The 20,715-nt window shown below is 39.6% G+C and overlaps 1 pseudogene; it reads right to left on the reverse strand.

Annotated features, from left to right (window-relative positions):
• Positions 1 to 9,211: 9,211 nt before the first annotated feature.
• LOC132234250 (mitochondrial intermembrane space import and assembly protein 40-like) lies at positions 9,212 to 9,839 on the reverse strand (annotated as a pseudogene).
• Between the last annotated feature and the right edge of the window lie 10,876 nt (positions 9,840 to 20,715).

Genomic DNA, 20,715 nt, shown 5'->3' on the forward strand with positions numbered 1-20,715 from the left:
AAATAAGAAACATTTTTGAAATCCATTTGACCAAAATGGATTCTAAGTAGGGAAGCATTCATCTCAGTAGGAAATCTGACAAATCAAGTATTTTCATAATTAAATAGTAACATTATCTTGTGCTTATTATCTACTAGGCACAATTGTAGGTGCTAGGAAAATGGCAGTGAAAAAGACAAAATCCCTGTCCTCATGAAGCCTATATCTGAGGGAAATTTAAAAAAAAGTGAGATATATTTTTAAATTGAGATAAATACTGTAAGAAATAGTAAATCAATATGAGATGGCAGCCCTTGATAAGGTGGTGGTGGTGGAAATCAGTCATTTTAGCTAAAGTGGTCAGTTTAGAGAGTCTAGATTCTCAAGTATAGGATGTTATTGATGATGAGCACCTGAAGATTTGCTCTTAAGTGCCATGAACTTCTGCAGGTACGGATTAACATGGAATCACAGAGACCGAAAGGTTTTCCTAACTCACCCTGTCTAATATCTTCATGCTAGATGACGTTGAGAATGGGAAATCCAGCCCGGCCAATGTGGCGCAGTGGTTGAGCACTGACCTATGAGCCAGGAGGTCATGGTTTGATTCCTGGTCAGGGCACATGCCTGGGTTGTGGGCTTAATCCCCAGTAGGGGTTGGGCAGGAGGTAGCTGATCAATGATTCTCTCTCATCATTGATGTTTCTATCCCTCTTTCCCTTCCTCTCTGAAATCAATTAAAGAGAAAGAGAGAGAGAGAATTCCAGTTGATCTTACTAGTTATACAATATGGTCATGAGCAAGGCTAGTCCTCTAACCCAGGCTTTCCTGTTCTCAGTTAAATATTCTTTAGCAATTTTTCACTTACTCTGTATGAATAAAAGAATATGATTCAACTTCATATAGCCACAAAGCTCCTAATCTTACAGTCTTTGGGTCTTTATTTCAACTTCTCAGTCTTTCCCTGATGCTCTATCGAAAATTGCAACCCTAGCCGAAACCGGTTTGGCTCAGTGGATAGAGCGTCGGCCTGCGGACTGAAAGGTCCCAGGTTCGATTCCGGTCAAGGGCATGTACCTGGGTTGCGGGCACATCCCCAGTAGGAGATGTGCAGGAGGCAGCTGATCGATGTTTCTCTCTCATCGATGTTTCTAACTCTCTATCTCTCTCCCTTCCTCTCTGTAAAAAATCAATAAAATATATTTAAAAAAAAAAAAAGAGTTGTCTATACATAATCCCCATTTAAAAAAAAAAAAGAAAAAAAAAAAGAAAATTGCAACCCTAAATGTTGGGAGATAATTCTCCACAAGTTGGTTTCATTTTGGAACACTGCACAAATCACTGCCTTTTGTTCCAGATTATTCTTTCAAGAATGTCCTTGAAAGATTAAAATTGTGTCACCTCCAGAGCAAAGAGCAGGTTTGCTTAACTAGGGCTTTGGAAGATAGTAATAGTGTCATCCTTTTGATCAAAGGGTGTGTGGTCAGGTCCTTAAGCTCAAGATTTCTGTCCTGTAACACAACCCAAGTTTGAAAGTAGAGTCGTTTTAAAGGGACTCCTGGGCTTGTCTCCTGCGTGGGTCAGGCTTTAACATGACTGCCTCTGCTCTTTGATGTCCAAAGCTCTCACTATCCTCGTGCTGACCGACTGGTTGGCAGGGAAGGAGCCTGAGTCTTAACGGTCCAAATTGTGGTGTTATGACACCTTCACTAGCAAGGGTGGCTAATAAATCTCAACAAAATTCAGGGGCCTGCTCACCAAGAAAAGATTCTTGTTACTCTATGGGTGGATTCATACAGCTCAGTCCCTCTGTAAGTCAACATTTGTTCTCACAGCTCTGGTCAATACCTTGATGGAGTTGTATTTTTACCAACCTTTGGGTTATTGCCACTGGCCTACGTGTTTGGTCTGCTACCTGGAAAACTAAAGGTTGGCAGGGGTTGGCTGATTAAAGTCTTTCTTTGGGTCCACAAACTCTGAAAACAAATCCTTACTGGACCGTCTGGGTCACTGGTATAGATAGCCACAGTAAGAGTCTGTTCTCTGCTTATACTAACTTGCTTCTCTCTCTTAAAAATGGTAAATTGAATCATCAGGGTGATTATTCAAGGATTTAAAGAAACAGCACCAGTAGATTATATAGGACCTAAGATCTCAGTGAAGATCTCTCCAAATGAGACTACTCTTTATAGGGTATATGGCAGAGGGACAACTGACTTACTATGTGCACCCTGTGGGAAGTCGTTCCTACCTTGGGAATCATCCATTTAGAAAAGGTGAGATTACTAGTAAATTGGTGCCTAACTTTAGCTGAAGTGATTAATGACACTACTTTGTCCCTGGAAATCATTCAGGCTAGCCTCAACTCACTGGCCAGGATGGTTATGCATAATATAATTGCCCTAGACCAGGGGTGGGCAAACTTTTTGACTCGAGGGCCACAATGGGTTCTTAAACTGGACCGGAGGGCCGGAACAAAAGCATGGATGGAGTGTTTGTGTGAACTAATATAAATTCAAAGTAAAGCCGAAACCGGTTTGGCTCGGTGGATAGAGCGTTGGCCTGTGGACTGGGAGGTCCCGGGTTCGATTCTGGTCAAGGGCATGTGCCTGGGTTGCAGGCATATCCCCAGTGGGAGATGTGCAGGAGGCAGCTGATCGATGATTCTCTCTCATCGATGTTTCTAACTCTCTATCTCTCTCCCTTCCTCTCTGTAAAAAATCAATAAAATATATATTTAAAAAAAATTCAAAGTAAACATCATTACATAAAAGGGTACGGTCTTTTTTTTCAATAGTTTTATTCATTTCAAACGGGCGATCCGGCCCGCGGGCCGTAGTTTGCACACGGCTGTCCTATACAATGATTACTTTATTTGGTATTTCTCTCTCTCTCTCTCTCTCTCTCTCTCTCTCTCTCTCTCTCTTTCTTTGGAGAGAGTGGAAGGGAGAGGGAGAGACAAAGAGAGAGAAACATCGATGTGAGAGAGACACATCAATTGATTGCCTCCCATATGCTCCCAGACTAGGACTGGGGATCAAGCCTGCAACTGAGGTATGTAACCTTGACCACAATTGAACTCAAGACCCCTTCAGTCTGTGGGCTGACGCTCTATCCACTGAGCCAAATTGGCTAGGGTAGTATTTCTCTTCTTCCTTATTTAACATCCCAAATATACATAGTTATCCATTAATTCAATAAATATTGATTGAGTGTTTACTGTGTTCTAAGAATTTAGGCTGCATTAGTGAACAGAATAGTCAAAGATCATGAACTTACATTCTAACAAAGTGTTGGGCAATAATAAGTATAATAAATAAGTAAAAAATTACATATCATGTTAAAAGTCATTAGAAAAAAAGAAAACTCAAGCAGAATAAGGGGCATCCTGAGTGTGGGTGAGGTTGCAAAGGTTGGAAGCAGAAAGCATGTATTATCAATAAGATTAAGCCTCATTGGGAATATAGTTCACCAAGGACTCAGGGGCTCATCTCATTTTCTTCTTACCATAGCCCTTAAGGAGCTCATACACTTTAAAGTCTATAACTAGCAGCTCTATGCTGGTGACTTCTATACCTGTAACACTACCTCTCCTCTGAGGTGTGGTCCTGTTTAAATCTTAGCATTATTCACCAATTCAACAAAGTTTTGAGCACCTACACTGTGCCAGGATTTCAAAAACATGGCAAAGATGAACAGTCAACTCCCTGCAATTCAATGAACTCATACACTAGGGAAATACTGTTATTTAGCGGCATCATTTTAGAATCACCAGAAGGGCATTAATAGAGAAGCAGGAGTACTAAGAATGGTCATGGAACTCTCTCTTAGGGAGGGAGTCATGGAAAAATTCCTGGAGAGGTTGACTTAGTAGGAGATATCTTAAGGCCTATCCCAAATGCCATAACTTTATAAATTCCATCCCAGTTGAATAATACCAGTTCTTTCTGTAACCCACATCTCCAACCCAATAGCACTTATATTTTCTTTCATTTCTTGGAGAGAATCTTTTACTATAATGCATTATAGTCCTCCATGTGTTTTTCTCTTTACCAGACTTTAACGGCCAGTCTATGACTCATATTTGTAGCCACCGTGTACACACGTGTATACACATGGTGCTTGTTTGTGGATTCAAATTCTGCAAAGAAGTAAGGTAATGAACCAAGTGGAAAATGGAAAATTAGCATGTATTTTTGACTTACTTGTATAGAGGTCCAAATGTGCTCAAAGGTAAGGAATATTATACAATGTAGACAAGGGTATAAGTTTAATATTAGGAATACGAAGCAAAGATTTCTAAATTTTCTCTTCTTTTGTTCATTCTCCTCAGACGTTTCATCATTACTTACCCAAGGAAACCACACTTTTTGCCGAATCCTTGACTAGTCCAAGGGCTTGCTCTATAACAACCATTCCTATGTGATCTGGCAATTATAAATTGCAGGTTAGGTTTCTCTAGGCCAGACCAATGTCTAGGATAATTTGCATGGAAATTGCCGTGATTACATAGCTCTATTTCAAATGACTATGTCATATCAGAGTGGTCATTATTCGTAGTAGCTGAACATGAAAGTAACCCCATGCTGGCTTTACAAGTAGTATCAGTGGCATAAATGACTCATCTTAAAGAAAAGTTCTTAGGCATAAGTAATTATTTTAAAAGGTATATTTTATTTGCATAAGGACCTATGTAGGATGGCCACATTAAAAACAAACAATTTAAACTGTCACCATCTGGCAGCATCTATGTGTCGTCCCCCCCAACCCCCTCACCAGAGCATGCACAGTGCTGTGGAGAAGTGTCGGTTGTACTGAAGTATTAACTCCTGGGACTTCCCCATATCCTGGTCAGCCTATCCCTGGCCTGCCTGGATGTATGTCAGGGTTGGCTGTAGCTCCCTGTACCTTCTGAGTACCAATGACCAGAGGTTTTTCTTACTTCAGAGCCAGAATCTCAGGAGTCCATATCTAAGTCCCAAGTTTGGTGAACTTAAGATAGAAGGGGAAGAGGCATATAAAGATTTCTGTGACCACCTTGGTGTTTAGAAATTCATGTCATCTGGTGACCTGAGTAAAATTCTCAGTTCTTGAAGTGATCAAGAGCCTTTTTATTTCCTTAGTGTTGTCTCCATGAAGTACCAGTCAGAATTGAGATATTAAAAAGTCAACAAAATTTCTAGAGGGTGAAATTATCTGATATTAGAGAGTCAATGGAATGTTTAGGAGCTTTGACTTTGGATTCAGACAGAGCTGTATATCAGTCCCCAGTAGGCTCTCCACTAGCAGGTCCTTTGGACGAGGTGTTTCATTTCTCTAAGCTCTAGTGTTCTCACCTGAGAAATGGGGTTGTTAATGGGACCGGTTTCATAAGGTCATTTTGAATATTATCTAAAATGATGCTGTTTTAAAAACATCCTTATCTTCCAGATATTATATATGGAAATATGTATAGATGAAATCATAAGAAGGTTCAGATTGACTTCAAATAGTACAGATGAGAGGAAATGTGTGGGAATATAGACATAAGTTTATTATTGGCCATGAGTTTGTAATTATAGAGGATGGATTATGAGGTACATGGGAGTTCATGATACTGCTTTATTTTATTTACCTTATTTTTTAGTTAATCCTCACCCGAGGATATTTTTCCATTAATTTTTTAAAGAGAGTGGAAGGGAGGGGGAGAGACACACAGAGAGAAACATCAATGTGAGAGAGACACATCAATTGGTTGCCTCCCTCATGTACACTTACCAGAGCCAGGGATAGAGCCTGCAACCGAGGTAAATACCCTTGACTGGAATCAAACCTGGGACTCTGCAGTCTGTAGGCCAATACTCTATCCACTATAAGCCAAACCGGCTAGGGTTGACACTATTTTATTTAATATATTATTGAACTTTTTCATAATTGAAATGTTTTAAAAGATAAAAGATAATGAAAGTAAAGCTCTTAGCATAGTGTTTGGCACATAGTACTGTATTTAATAAATGAATTATTATAACACTTATCTTCATAAAGTAATGGTTAGCATCATGGAAATAGTGAAATAGAGATCAATGTTTGTCACCTTTAATATGAATGGTTCTAAATTTTCCGAGGTGTTTTTTTAATAGGATAACAATCAAGCATGTTCCTGCTATTTATGAACTTTTTTCTGTTAATTGATTGAAAGTATAACTACTTTGTTATTTATCACAAACCAATAAAGGACCTACTAATAGCTATTTTTTCAATCTTCTCATACCAAGTCTAGTAGAATGGGTGAAAAGAAAAAAAAACACAAAAAACTAGGTGATTTCTGAATGATATGACATGATTGTAACAAAATTAAAAGTAACTGCAAAATTTTAAGTAAATCAAGAACTTTTTTTTAACCCTCACCCGAAGATATTTTTCCATTGATTTTTAGAGAAAGTGGAAGGGAAAGGGAGAGACAGAGAGAAATATCGATGTTAGAGAAGTACATCGATTAGTTGCCTCCTGCACAAGCCCCGTCCAAGGCCCTGGCTGGGGAGGGGCCTGCAACCAAGGTATGTGTCCTTGGCCTGAATCGAACCCGGGACCCTTTGGTCCGCAGGCCAGCCCTCTATCCACTGAGCCAAACTGGCTAGGGCTCAAGAACTATTTTTATTTGCTTAATGAGGAAAAAGAAATTCAATAATTACGTGCTAGGATTAGTACAACTATATTGAGGTCTCAACATTGTTAACAGAAATATCTAATGTTCACTGTTAAAATCCATCTCTTCTTGTTCCTATGGGGCTATGTGCAGCCCCGTGCCCAGGCCAGAGCCCTGTTACCTCCAAGGCTGCTCAATATTGCAGGCTTTCCTCTCCCTCTTTGGATAACCATAGACTCTTCAAATCCCCGAAATGACTGCTGAACCGCCTGTTCCTCCTGCCCTCGTGGGATTTCCTGTCGTGTAGTCGATGTCTCCTCCTCTAAGACAAAAACCGAACTGTGAAACACACACTTCCTGTAGGATTTCACAAATCCTTCTTTTCGGAAATTTTCACTTTTTCTCACTGTCTGAAAGTCAAGCAAATCTCTGACACCCATGTTCTCCAATGGCCCTGCCCCTTTCTGTGACTTCTGGAAATAATTACCTTTGCACTTCAGAGATGAAAGCTTGGTTATATATGTGAGAGACCAAGCAGATGTGGCAGAACAGATTATGCTGCACATTGTCTCGTGTCACAGCTGTACAGCTGATGGAGAGCTTGCCTGTGATGATGTCGTTTAGAGCTGTTAGCAAAGATGGTTCTTTGGAGGAAAAGGATGAACATCCCTTCTATCGCATGATCTAGCCGTGAAACCTGGGGTGCATGCGTCCAAATGATTTGGGGCTTTTATTTCCCTTTTGAAATTTATATAAGTAAAACATGGATACAAAGCAAAGCAAAGTAGGAAATAGACAGCAAGTGTTTAGAAAACTCCCTTTGCCAATAGCCACAATGACACAGAAAACAATCTATATATATAAAAGTCTAAGCCACTATTACAACCAGTCAACCGAATGACCAGTCGACAGGTCGCTATGACATGCACTGACCACCAGGGGGCAGACGCTCAACGCAGGAGCTGCCCCCTGGTGGTCAGTGAGCTCCCACAGCCAACCTCCCACAGCCAGCCAGCCAACCTCCTGCGGCCCCAATTGGGATTGAGTAAGATGGCCCTGATTGGTCCCGGTCACTGGCCAGGCTGAGGGACCCCACCCGTGCATGAATTCATGCACTGGGCCTCTAGTTTTTAAATAAGAAACAATTGTGCCATTAGTTTAATAAGGAGTAGTGTGTATCATACTGTGACAAGTACTTCTCATTATCAGATTTTTTTTTTCATGGAGCCTATGATTAAAAAGCATTTTTAATCTTGCTTTTTAATTCTTTAAAGAAGACTTTTTTGTTCTTTGAAGAATTCCACAATTCAGATAGTAACCTGCAACTAGATAGTGCTTTACATTATTCAAATAATCTCATGTCTACTGGGTGACAAGGTAATTTTAAAACAAGTTTTAAAAACATGATGCAGAGTAAGAAAGCGTTCCATATGTGCCCCTCATGTCACATAGCACGCATCAACCCTGCACGCTCATTCCTAATTCTCGATGGTTGCAATGGAATGAAATGACTCCTGTTTTCTCAAGGCTGCAAAGAAGAAGGAAGAAAAACACATGTAGTTCCTGATATCTAGATGAGAAATCTCTTGGTGAAGTTTGAGGACCTGGTGGCCATGCTTCTGGAAGGCATCAAAACTTTGACTCAAATGGCCAATCTAGAACCCTGCAAGTTCATGATGGACCTTCAGGTGTTTAATGAAAGGAGGACAAAAATTCATTTTGATGATTTTGATGGAAGATGAAGTTAAAAAAGTATCAAACACCTGTGTGTGTGTGTGTGTGTGTGTGTGTGCGCGCGCGCGCGCGCACGTGCAAATGGATGGCAGGATTCATATTAGAACTGTCTATGGATCCTAGTCTGTTTTACTGTGTTCACATTAAAATAAACGTTAATTATTTCTTGTGCTTGGTATTTAAAGGAGAAATGTAGAAAAGGTTTATATTTTATTGATTTTTTATTATTTTATTTTTATTATTTTTTTATTTTTCAGGTAAAACTGTGCTCTCTTTTTAATTCATGTTTCCTTCTTGGTTGCAAGTAGGTCCCCACCTCTCATGAATAGTGCATCTGAACAGGCTGAGCCAGAGCCAGCCTGAACACAGGCCCCGAACCAGGGCTTTTGGAATAACAAGAACAGCAAAACCAGCTTCTTCTTCAGGTAGAAAGGGCCTATGAGCGGGAGGGTCCAAAGCTCCACTCTCTAAAAAGGAAACCTGGAGCTCAATATAAAAATGGAAACCAAAATGTATCAGATACGAAGCATAAAACCTCATATACTCAAGCTCAAGATGGGTTTTTGGAGAAATAAGTTTCCGATTATCTGGCCTCTTGTATGAGGAAGGGCCCCATGCCAGCATTTTTAAAGAAAGATGTCTTTGTTTCTATTTCATTGCCCAAACCGGTATACAATCTACTAACAGGGAGATAATGAATCAGAATAAATCAGCTCACTCACAAGAGACACTCCTAGGTAATGATTTTGGTTGCTGAGAGTATTCAGCACATTATTTCAGAGTGGCAAACTTAGAGGTAACTTCAAAGGAGAATTTGAAATTGGCAGCCACAGTCACTGGTAGAGTGATGTGAGATACACAGCCATTTTTCAGTGTATATGTCAAGGGGCCCAAACCCCTGATCATCAAAATAAGTTATTTTGTACATTGCAGCGCATGGAACAATAGAGGCAAAGACTTTCTTGGAGAGTCACCGAAAGGCATTTGCAAAAGGTTCATCTCGCTCTGAGTGGAAGGCCTGGAGCCAGTGCTGCAGCAGGGCCTTCATTAGCTTGACCCCTTCTCTTCTTCCGTTGCGTGGCCTCAGTAGGAGCTGCCTTTTCTAAACGTTCTGCTGGCTTCTTCTCTTCCTCTTCCTCCTCCTCTTCCTCACCTTGGGGATGGAGGTCTGGGTACTTCTGCATGCATTCCTGCAAGGCCTGGACAGGTCTACACAGCCAGACCCCTTGAGGTCCTCTGTGCTGTAGTGGAAGCAGGAGAAGGCTGACTTGAATTGTTCCCCACAGGGGCCACTAGCCATTCCCGCAAGGCACGGGCAGTTCCAGTTAATGTCTCCATTCGGCAGGATCAATCCATGCTCCTCGTATGGGTCATTGGGATCGTCAGCCACCAGCTCTGCACTGCTTGGAGGTTCATGGTCTTCTTTGGTCACAAATATGATTCGATCCTTCCCTTCCTGCCCGCAGTAGGCCATGGCTGCCGCCCAGCGCTCAGACCTCGCCGTGGTTCATGCCGTGACCTCTTCTCGGGTAACTTATCGATTATTTTAGATGGTTGATGCCCGGCGCTCACACACTTCATGTGCATTTTAAAAAGGACCTCCCTCGCCACAAGACTTGCAGGGTCTGTGAGCACTTGAGGATTATGATTGAGGGCATTTTGCATTTTCTAGATAAGTAATTTCACATCCACTCTCCCTGCCTCTCAGTTCCTGTGCGTGGAGGGCCTGCTTTGCTCTATTTGATCACATTCTGACCAAACTGAGGCCCTGCTGAACTGGCACTTCATTGTAAAATTATCTTGATGTCTTTTAGGAAAAGTGTGTATGTTCCACTTTTGAGCTCATGTAAAACTTTCTCTCTACTGTCCTTTAGTCAGTTTCTCCAGTACAGTGGTCATTCATGTCGTATTCTCTTTACATTTCCTGATGACTTTACATGATCATATCCTCCTGAAGAATCGATTGGTGTTTTAGTGGGTGATTGCCACGTATGTGCTGCCTAGAGATAGAGCAGAGAGAGCATCATTCATGTACTTGAAAGAACAGAAAGATCAATCTGGTCCAAAAAGTATAAAAGGATCAATAGTCCATAACAAAAATAATAACTACATTATTTGGGGAATTAAGAGACATTTTTGGAAGCATTTAATGATAGGATCAATGTTTATCTTTCACAAGTTTAAATGAGAATTCAGCCAGATTTTCCATGGAAGTTCCTTTATTGCATAATAAGTTATGTCTGCTCTGGAATATTTCTGAGCACTGAGATATTTAACATATCCTACAAGTAAACAATTACATTTTCAGTAAACGTTTTAATGTTCTACTATGATGAATACTGTTGACAACTTTTTTCTTTGGCTTGTGGTTTGTCGGCAGTTTGTAATATCCCTTTCTGGAATCCTAGACGCTCTCTGTCACCCCTTCTTTCAAAGATTTAGAAGTAATCCTATCGGGAGGTGTAGAAGAAAAGAAGGATAAACTTTAAAAATAAGATATGAAAATAATTAATTGTGATGACCCAATGTATTAGGAATTATATAAGAATCCTTTTTCTTTCCAATTTCTTTTCTTCTTCTTTTCCTTCTGATTTCCTTGCATACTCACCTCATTTTTAAAATGTGAAAGTGTGACTAATGAAAGACCTAGGAAGCAGCATCTAAAAATGAGATTACTGGGTAAGAAGTAGAACTTGGCATATTATATAACACATTCCCTAAACCTTACTCTATTCACTGATATCAAGCCAACATACCCTACTGAAAACTAAGTACATGGTGCTGTATAAAAGCAAAAATACATACTTTATGTATTTGAGATTTCAACTGAACTGACACTAACTGAAATGGGAGCTGATTTTGAATGACATTTGGTTTGACTGGACTTTTTAATGAACTTTTAAAGCAATTTGATGGATGATTGTGACATTTATAGGCACAGCACTGGTAATTATAATAAAATGCGGAAAACAAAAAAACCCATTATTTATAATTGAAATATATCTGCATGTTCCAGTCTGAGATGAGTATATATTCTATAATGTAAAATTTGTTTTTCAACTATATTTTAAATATATTTTTATTTATTTCAGAAAGGAAGGGAGAGGGAGAGAGAGAGAGAGAGAAACATCAGTGATGAGAGATCATTGATCAGCTGCCTCCTGAATGGGATCGAGCCCAAAACCTAGGCATGTGTCCTGACTGGGAATTGAACCGTGATCCCCTGGGTCATAGGTCGATGCTCAACCACTGAGCACACTGGCCAGGCTAAATTTTGTTTTTTAAAAGGGGCTTTAAAAGGGGAATAAAACTTGGCCTGATAATTTTTAATTACTTTGGCCACTTTGAAATACTTTTATTTCTGAGTAAATCACGAACAAGACATATATCGTGGATAAAGATGTATAAGCTTGGTTGCACCAATGTTCATAAGTCACAATTAGAAAAGTCAACACAATCAAAGAACTACTCAGAGAAGAAAATTTTCACATCTTTTAAAGCTTTAAATATATTTAAGTGACACGTGAACTCACTCTTCTCTCTTAAAATTTATTAAGTTTTTAATCATGAAAGATAGTTGTAGCAGGATAATAATTTTGAGTTGTTGACAGAGGTAATTTTTTCTTACGGTTACTGGACCCGCGTGTCTTGGCTCCCATGACTCCCTCCACTCCTCCAAAAAGTAAAGAATCCACCTTCACTATCTTTGTGAGTTTTGAAAGAGACTCTTGCAACCCAACACTCTATTTGTATATTTGGAAACTTGGGTTTGGCATTAAAAATAAAAGCTCTGAGGAAATTAAATCCAAGTACATTTCTTTACCTCATAGACAATGTTGAGGTGGAAGGTAAGAGAAGAGCTCAAATAGGAATTTAGCAAGTTAGATGCACTCAAAAATAATACCGAAACTAATTGACCACCCTTGACCCTTGGCAGTGTGTCCAGGGCATAATGTGATGGAACTCCTTTGGAGGCTTAGGAGAAAAGAGGAGAGAGACCTTGCCCCTCACTCTTCAGGTAAAGACTGGATGACAGAGAGGCTCACTGCAAAGGCCCTGCACCATTCCTTCACTTGATGACTTGCACATGAGAAGGTAGAGGTGCCTGCTTAGTTTCCCATAGTTCCACGTTAACCTAGGAAAGCATCTGCTCACCCAAGATTAGGGCATGGAGCGAAAGCATGAAGAATTAGGGAGGAAGGGAAGGACAGAGGGTGAGATTGAGTTTTGGGGATTTTTCTGCAGATGGAAGAAAAGCCTGCTGAGAACTAGGAGTGCTTATCTTGCTGGAAACTGGATGAGTCACAGTTACATCTTAGCAGGTGCCAATGTTAAGGGGACCTGTGTGATGGTCAGGTGGGGCAAATAAAAGAGAATGTCAATACAGAACAGGGGCTTGTGACACCTGAGAGGTAGCGGGTCTCTTCTGTCTACCGTAAAGGTAGCATTGGCTTAAGCCACCTAGGGTTTAACACCCATCTCAGGAAGAAAAAAAGTGGAAGGGAGGCTAGTCTCAATTAGTTCAAAATCAAACCTGAGATGATTGAAAAAGATAACAAATTGGATTTCTTAAAAGTGACTGCTAGATGAGATAAAATGGGGCCTTGATTACTACAATAGTTACATTTTTACACTCTTATTTTTGTGGCTACAATTTATACCAGCTCCATATCTATACTTTATTTATAGATCAGATCATCTTTGATTTTTATTTTTTTGCAAAGGCAGATGAAAGAGAACTATGATGCCAGAACTATTATGAACTAAAAAAAGAACAATAGGAAACCACTATTAGCAAGTTTGATGTACTGAAACTGATTGACCAAAATATTCTTTTTTTTTTTTTTTTTTTTTTTTTTTTTTACATATTGCACTTTACTTTGAAGTGCAAAGCCATAGAAGTTGTTCCTTCTTTGAATTCATTTTTAACAATTTGGAAATTCCTCCAAACACTGTAAATTTTTTTATGAAATAAGGGTGATATGATACTCTTTTTCAACACATGTACTGAAATGTTGTGCAAAAGGGTTGAAATGGTTTATATCAAGAGTAAAAAGTTGTGATAAAATTAATCATGTTTGTTTTATTCCATAAAGATGCATGTTTCTACTTATGTGGTTAATCTACGAATTGGTATAGTTGTCATGATTAATGGCTACAAAGCATAAAACCCATTTTGGGAAAAAAAACCTGCTACTGAAAATGACAAAAACGGAAATAATTTACTCAAGGGTTAATAAAAAATAAAGAACGGAAAAATCAGAAATAAACTATTCAAGAACTAAAGCAGTCATTTACATGTTTAATATATTATACTAGAGGCCTGGTGCACGAATTCATGCACCAGTGGGGTCCCTCGGCCAAAACCCAGCTCTCCGACATCCTCCAAGGGGTCCCGGATTGCGTGAGGGTGCAGGCCAGGCCAAGGGACTCCATTGGTACATAATCGGGACCGGGGAGGGACACAGGAGGTTAACCATCCAAGGAGGAACTGCAGGAGGATTCTAGGGTGTGTCCGGCCCATCTTGCTCAGTCCCCATCGGGTGGACCCCAGCAGCAAGCTAACCTACCAGTTGGAGCATCTGCCCCCTGATGGTCAGTGCACATCATAGCAAGCGGTTGAACAGCCTTAGCATATCATTAACATATTATGCTTTAATTGGTTGAACAAATGACTGGATGACCGAACACTTAGCATATTAGGCTTTTATTATATAGGATTATACTTATTACTAAAGGCCCAGTGCATGGATTTGTACACATTGAAAGGAAATTAATTAGAAGAATATTTTAGAGGCCAGCGAGGGACTGCAGGAGGTTGGCTCCAGGGCATGTCCAGCCCATCTTGCCCAGTCCTGATCGGCCGGATCTCAGCAGCAAGCTAACCTATCAGTTGGAGCGTATTCCCCCTGGTGGTCAGTGCACATCATAGCGACTGGTCAAACGGTTGGACCAATGGTCGGACACTTAGCATATTAGGCTTTTCTTATATAGGACTAGAGGCCCAGTGCACGAAATTTGTGCACTCAGGGAGGGGGCGTCCCTCAGCCTGGCCTGTGCCCTCTTGCAGTCTGGGAGCCCTCGGGGGATGTCTGACTGCTGGTTTAGGCCTGCTCGGGGGAGCGGGCCTAAGCCAGCAGTCAGACATCCTTAGCACTGCAGCAGAGGTGGGAGCAGCTCCTGCCACCGTCGCTGCGCTCACCAGCCATGAGCCCAGCTTTTGGCTGAGCGGTGCTCCCGTTGTGGGAGCTCACTGACCACCAGGGGGCAGCTCCTGCATTGAGCATCTGCCCCTTGGTGGTCAATGCATGTCATAGCGACCGGTCATTCCGCCGTTTGGTCGATTTGTATGTTAGCCTTTTATTATATAGGATTATATGTAAGTAATAGTATAATAGATATGTATATGTGTATATGCAAATACATATTATAGATGACATGTTATATTGATAATGGTAGTTATTTAATATGTGGAAGATTGATTTTAAATAATGTTAAAACTAAATGTTAAGGTTATGAGACTAATTTACAATTTTAATTGGTACAATAAATATAAATTTATTTATAGCACCAAAGTTTTAATCAACAAAGTAGAAAAATGTAATTTCAGTGGGACTTTGTAGAGAATAGTAAGTACACTAGTAGAATGCTGTTAAGTGTCCAAAATAATATTCTTTTAATAATTGAAACAATCATCAATAGAGTAATATGGTTGAAAATTACTTATATAATATCTCATCTACATAAGTGATGATGAAAAATAAAATTCATAGTTTAAATCCTAAAAAAATGCAACAAACCTGTAAGAAAGCTATTTTCTCCTTGGTTGCTTAACCTATGACCATGATGGTTTCAAAGTATATTATAAAAGAGGAAAATTAAAATGGGAGAAGCTAAAATTCTAGTTTTTAAATATATTTCAAACTCATGTGCACAATAGCTTTAACGTTAGCATTTAAAACCTGGATGTGAGTGTCTCATTTTTGCTTCTGTGCCAACTGAAAATATTTGTAGCTGCATCTGGAAGATGTAGGGAAGGTTCAGCCATTTGATTTATGAATCCTACAAGTGGAGTGTCTAGGGCAGGGGCTTTTAATCCCCAGTAAAGTCTTTGAATTCATAAACATCTTGCAAAACCCTATTCACATACACAGAAAGTGTATTTAATCAACATTGGTTTACAGGAAGTGGAGCAGAACAAAAGCAGTTAGTGAATAATTAGGGCTCAAATACTCAAAATCAGGCAATGTTGTAAAGTTGTGTTCTACTGTGAGTATTCTCTTGTCTGAACTCCCTTTTGTTTGAATTTGCCTTAAATTTTACCCATAAAAGCAAGCATCCACGTTTGCTGAAGAGTTTCTTGGGATATGAAATGTCATGGTCCTAATAACTCTTAAACACATTCCAAAGCTTAACTCATCATGATTTTTGTGTTTTATGAGGGCACATTTTGCCTGGTAAAAAGTGACATTCCCATCAGATGCCTCACACATGCCTAGATATCAGCAGGTGTTATGAGTCAGCAGGTGAACAAACACATTTGTGCAAGTTGAAAGTTTTTCTATGGATGAAGGCAACCATGTGGTCAGCTGGTGGCTTCATGGTGGGAATATTCCTAGGATGTGTTAAATATATAGTTGGGTGGGGATGGGGCAGCCAGGGTTGCAAGAAAGGGAATCATTTACTAGCTGAGAATCAAATAAGTATGTTCGCATGTGTGTGGAATCAGACCTAAGTCCTTTATTTGGATGGAGAACAGAAGAAAGATAGGAAGAATAAGAGTGTTTTGATGGAAGTTAGTTCGACCAATTTCCAGATGGTAGGTTAGGTCTTCAGTGTCATTTCCTCTGCCTCTTTCCTCTTTGTACTTTCCACTTGCCTTCATTCTCTGGCCTGGATGAGTAACAACACCAGTACAGGGCCTTGGTTTCCCATGTTTATTAGTCAGGAATTTCACTATCCTTAGTTCATTTGTCTTAGAACCTTGGGGTTTAGTGTAATGAGAATGGGCTCAGAACCTGGAGGAAGGGGGATCAGGGTTGATGTATGGTTTGACCATTCCTACAAGACCTTTTGCAAGATACCTAACCTCTCTGAACTTAAGTTCGTCATTAGTAAATTGATGATTAACCTATATTTATTCCTATACCCTAGGGTCACTAAGGCTGGTTATATATCACAGAACACACTGAGTGTTTAACTCAGTAGTCTAGTACAAAGGATTACTCACTAAATGACACTGTTTCTCTTTTTCACACTCCAGAGCTGAAACACTGTTCCATGTCATAAGTACTTTATCCCATCCTCCTCCTCAGGCCCAGAAATTATTTTCTTGGGTGAACTCAGTGCCCAGCACCTCCCCCTGTCCTTCTAGCACCCAGCTCCTTCTTGACAACTTCATAGTCCTACATCAGGTTCTGCCTCCTCTTAGTAACTGGCCTTCATTTGAGTTCAGGTATCTGGGTGGTCTGTGAGAAGCACTGGTATAGAGAACCTTGTAAATTTGGGGCAGTAGAGAAGAGAAAGAAGAGGGTAAAACTGAAAAGACTGGAGCAAAGGAGAATAGACGTTAATGGGCCTGTATTAGTCTACTAGAGCTGCTCTAGCAAAGTACCACAGAACGGGTGGCTTAAACACAGAAATTTACTTACTTAAGAACTAGAGGCTAGATGTCCAAGATCAAGGTGTTGGCAGGGTCTGAAGCTTCTGTTTTTGGCTTATAGACAGCTGTGTTTTACTAGTATCTTCACATGGTCTTCCCTCTATGTCTGTGTCCTCATCTCTTTTTACAACGACACCAGTCATATTGGTTCAAGGCCACCCTAATGACCTCATTTATCCTCAACTCTTAAAAGATCCTATTGCCAAATGTAGTCACATTCTGAGGCACTGGGGTTAGGACTTCAAGCAGCATATGCATTTTTGGAGGATTGAATTCCACCCAGAACGGGAGGCTGAATAACATGGGGGAAGAGAATGCACCAGGGACATTTTGGGAGAGGTGAAAGGCTGGTCAAACTTAGCCTGAGGACAGTCTCGGCAGGGGTCTCAGCCAGAGAAGTCATAGTCCAGGATGTAAGTAAGTGAAAAGCTAAGCATCTCAAGAAATTTCCAAAGTGGAAATAGCAACATAGTTTAAATTCTTCTTTCTCACCTCAACCTCCTGCGTGCAGGGTAGTTTTCCTTTACATCCTTTCTGCTCATTGCAAATTTCCTCAATCCCTACCCCAACAGGATCCATACTCTTGTCTCTTTTATCTCCCTTCCCTGCCTGGTTCTGTTGCCCCACTTTCTTCCTTCAGGGACTCTCAGCCATTTTCAGAATAAGGAATGTGTTCTCTGTATCTTCCCCAGTTCTCTTTTGATTAGCAATAATAAATGAACCCCAGAGCTAAATATGCTAAGTCGACAAGGGAAGAGATGAGACTTAAGATCTCCCGCTCCCCCTCCTCCACTCCATGGGGCAGAGCAGATGTCATCCCATATTGTTGATAAACAACCGTTTCAACCACTGTTTGTGAATATTTGTACTTGATGCTGACTTGGTTGATGAATCTTCCCTTGGGAGAGTCTGTCTCTGGACATAATCAAACTTATAACTACTGTAAAAGCCATTTCCATGTTCAAAGGAAAAACAGCTGTATTTGCTCTTCATTTGACTTCTTAGAAGAGGAAAATCTTAACATTTAAAGTGAAAACAATTTAAGAAGAAAAATAATACTTTGAGTTCAAATAATTACTTTCTTTTAATTTTTTTTTATTAAAGCACAAATTATTTTGCCACCAAATATAAACTGGGGTGTTTGAAGATTATGTTCTCATCCTACTCTGGTCTCCTTCCAAACAACAAAAAAATTAGCCACCCAAATTGTAGATTTCCACCAGCATTTAAGGAAGCATCTATCGGGTGTTTTTGCTTGAATTGTGAGGTAACTATCTAATTTTTATACTGACCCATCTCATATTCATTGAAAGTATTTTCTGCCAAACCTTGTACTTTGAAAACGTACTTTATTTAATGCTCATTTTATTATCTGGCAAAGTATTGGTCTAAAAGTTGAACAGAATTTTAAAAATCAAAGCCATTATTGGAGAGTCAATGGAGAATTTAGTTATTGTTCACATTTTGATACTCACTGAAAACATCCTGTTATCTTGAGGTGATTAATACACACTTTAGTGTTTCTAAAAAGTTATAGATTGTGTTATAAAGTAAACATGTCATTTCTTGGTGGTTGTTCAAAATTAAAGAAAAAAAACATGTTTCTTAGCAAGATAGATAAACACATTTTACTTGATCTGGCATTATTTTATACACATCTAGAAAACACAACTAGTAGCATGTTATAAAGGAATTGTTCTCTACCTTAGTAGACATATCTTTTAGTTTAATAATATATGAGTGCATTTATGGACAAATTTATTTAAGACGATGACAGTGTTCATTGAATTAATTTTTGATAACATAGTAGTTGAAAATGTAGTGAGAAGGTAATATCTCAGGTTTTGATAGTGTATTAAGTAGCATAATTTTAGAATTGTAATGATGTCGACACTGATTATGTTGTTTATATGAGCGATTTGTGTGACTTACTTGTATCTTTTCCTTGACAAAATGATGCATGCCACTTTCAACTTTAAAATTTCCTCTTTAAAATTATTATATCTCATTAAATTCAGCTATTTAAGTGGTTGGCAGAGCATTGTGATTGCTCATATACATTCTTTCTCAAAGCTCAACTTTATAGAAGAATTTATAAAGGTGATAAAGAGTGCCTATATTTTTAGGAAATTAAGGGAACAAACTGGATTAAAGACATGTTATAATTTAAAAATGTTAAGAAGAGTCTTTTGGGTATGAATATACATAAAATTGTGCTACAGTGTATAGAGAAGACGTTACTCCAGATTTGAAAATATTTGTTTTCTGTTTTTAAATACTTTTTTTATGTTTTAATTATATTAGTTTCAGGTGTTTTATTTAGTCACCATTCAGTTTTTCATTCTTTGTATATGGTTTGATATATCTTTATCTCTATATCTATCAATCATCTATCTATCACTCTATCTATCTATCTATCTATCTACAATCTTAATAACCAATAACCATTAGATGTGGCAACATGTCAACATAGGGACATGTTTGTTCATATTTACAGATATGAAACCTACCAAATTGTTTTTCTCATTGATATAGAATGAGGCATTTTCTTTTCTTTCTTTCTGTGTCTTCTTACAATACAAATGCTTTATTAACAACTGAATATCATCCCTATGGGTCAAGTGGCCCACCCAGAAATACAGCGCAGCCTCAGAGCCCCTCGCTCTGACTCCCACAGGGTGTGCACGTGGCCCTCGCGCACCTGGGCCTTTCACGTAGGGAGCCGGTCCTGCCCAGCACCTTGGTGACTGGCTGGCTTGGCAGCTTGCACATGGCTCATGTCCATGATGGCAGTGCGGTGGCGTTCCCACAGAGACTACTTCTTTTTTTGGATTAAAGCTTTAAAAGAAGAATTACTGGCTTGCCTTTAATTAGTTTTAACCCCTAAGCCTTTTAAAATGGAATCAATCAGAAGGCAGTGGTGTAGGGAATACTTTTCCAACACTTCTCTTGTAAACTCACATTTTATTCTTCTTTGGGGTAAAACAGGCTCTTCACTGTTTACAAAGTTATTGCTGAGTTGCAAAAATTCCGTTTTTTCCCTGTATCTCCCATTCAGTCTTGGCCGCCACATTCAGGCAGAGGGTGTGGGGATCCTTTTTTCTTGCATCTGCAGCGGAAATCTTCGCAGCAGCCAGTAATTGCTCCAGGTTTGCCAAATAAGTGTGCTGATTAGAACTTTTGCTCAACTAATAAATGCATTTTCTTTCTTTAAATCTTTAAGGTGAATTTAACTTAATTTTTTTCCCCATGAGACACCTTTAGAAGTAGAGAGTACTCCTTTCTGTTTTTCTGGGGAGATTGGTTTCGAAACCCCTTTCATCCGTTTACTCTTGGGCAGGGGCAATAAAATGTAAAAAGTGTTTCTAGGACTACTCTGTCCCTGGGCACCTGTGAGGCACTGTGATGTCCTAGCAGGGCTGTGCACGTCGTGCATGAAATTAGGACAGTCTGTGCTTTGATGCTCTTAACTCTCTTCTCTCCTCTTCATTTATACTCGTTTGGTATTCTGTGGCCTGAAATATAACTAGATCCTCTCTCTGCCCCCTCCTTGCCCCAGTGAGTTTGTCAAACTTTCCCCAACACTTTCTTCCATTTCTCAAAAACCGCCAGCCATTTTTCTGTCTCTGTTATTCTTCAAAACTCAGGTCTTGCCCTAGCCGGTTTGGATAGAGCATTGGCCCACGGACTGAAGAGTCCTGGTTTAATTCTGGTC

This window comes from Myotis daubentonii, chromosome 5 (assembly GCF_963259705.1).
Source record: "Myotis daubentonii chromosome 5, mMyoDau2.1, whole genome shotgun sequence".
In the NCBI taxonomy this organism is placed as follows: domain Eukaryota; kingdom Metazoa; phylum Chordata; class Mammalia; order Chiroptera; family Vespertilionidae; genus Myotis; species Myotis daubentonii.